Genomic DNA, 1,900 nt, shown 5'->3' on the forward strand with positions numbered 1-1,900 from the left:
CAAGCTTGAGGGCTTATATCGCTAAATGGCCAGGAGGTTAGGAAGCTCGACTCGCAATCTACGGGTTCGAATCCCCATCCCACCAAACATGCTCGCCCTTTCAGCCGTGGGGGCGTTATAATGTGACGGTCAATCCCACTACTCGTTGGTAAAAGAGTAGCCCAAGAGTTGGCGGTGGGTGGTGATGACTAGCTGCCTTCCCTCTAGTCTTACACTGATAAATTAGGAAAGGCTAGCACAGATAGCCCTCGTGTAGCTTTGCGCGAAATTCATAACAAACAAACAAACCTGGCTGCCTTCTTTCTAGTCTTACACTGCTAAATTAGGGACGGCTAGCACAGATAGCTCTCGTGTAGCTTTGCACGATATTCATAACAAACAAACAAACCTGGCTACCTTCCTTGTAGTGTATCATCTGTCGATAATTCTTGTATAAGCTTTGAGTGAAAAAATAAATAAAATCTAAAACACATTTCAGACGTGACGATTTTTCGTTTGTCCTTATAACAAATATGGCGATAATTCATTGTCATTAACGTGTGATAATTCCTTTTTCATTTTTGTCGCCTAACGTGGCATTTTAATAAGCTCGATGGTAATCACTATCGCTGTTTTTGTCAAGTGTAAAGATAAGTCACGATTGATATTTTAATACAGTTTATGGTAGTTTCTTTACCTTACATGTCAAATGTGATAATTCATAATAGCCATTATGAGTGTTATAATTAATTATTTTCTCTGGCTTCTGTTGACTGCACACAAACAATCTATCCTCAAGAGTCCGTTAGCTGAACGTGTTATTACATGTTCACCTTTTTGTCAAAGGGAACGATAATTCATAGTTAGTATTTTTATCAAGAACAACATTAATTCCATTTAACTGTTCGCGTAATAATTATTATTAACCTCTATATATATGAATAATTTATTCTTTGTAAAAATATAAGTATAATTACTTGTTCTATACAACTTTAAAGCGATGATAATTCTCGTTGTTGTTTTTTTCTTCTTTGTTTGACTTCTTCTAGGATATTAATGGCTCTTTTGTTGTTGACTATGAAACATATTTCTTCAATAATTTTGAACTTGCTAAAGATAATGATCAGAAAAACAATAGTTCTATTGACTCTTCAAACGTTCGAGTATTAAATAGGCTACCCACTTCGTCGGGAACAGCTACCAATAAACTTAGTCTTCGCGTAAGTTTCTTGTATATTTTGAATTAAGCACAAAGCTCCGTAATGGGCTATCTGTGCTCTACCCACCACAAGTATCGAAACCCGAGTTCTAGAATTGTAAGTCCGCAGACATACCGCTGTGCCACTAGGGGGCCTTTACGTAAGTGAATATACGGTTTCAGTTACCACCTACTTGTTCTTATCATATATATTATTGCCCCCCCCCCCAGTGGCACAGCGGCATGTCTGCGGACTTACAACGCTAGAAACCGGGTTTCGATACCCGTGGTGGGCAGAGCACAGATAGCCCTCGTGTAGCTTTGTGCATAATTAAAAACAAAAACAAACAACCGTCGAGTTTCAACGCCAAATATTTAATACAGATACTACTTTACATTGTCTGTCCCGGCATGGCCTGGTGGTTAGGGCGATAGATTGAAAACCCCCGACTTTTAAAAAATCACCGATGTTTGATTCTTAACATTATTTGTAGTTTCTTTTTGCTTCTTTCTCTCTCTCTCTCTATCTTTCTTTTGCTATTCAAACTGCGCTGCCTAAATCCTTCATAGTTGTGATCCACCCGTATTACATCCTCCACGTGTTCAGTGCCGATTCCACCCGTATTACATCCTCCACGTGTTCAGTGCCGATTCCACCCGTATTACATCCTCCACGTGTTCAGTGCCGATTCCACCCGCATTACATCCTCCACGTGTTCAGTG

The sequence above is a fragment of the Limulus polyphemus genome, unplaced genomic scaffold, assembly GCF_000517525.1.
Source record: "Limulus polyphemus unplaced genomic scaffold, Limulus_polyphemus-2.1.2 Scaffold2496, whole genome shotgun sequence".
Taxonomy (NCBI): Eukaryota; Metazoa; Arthropoda; class Merostomata; order Xiphosura; family Limulidae; genus Limulus; species Limulus polyphemus.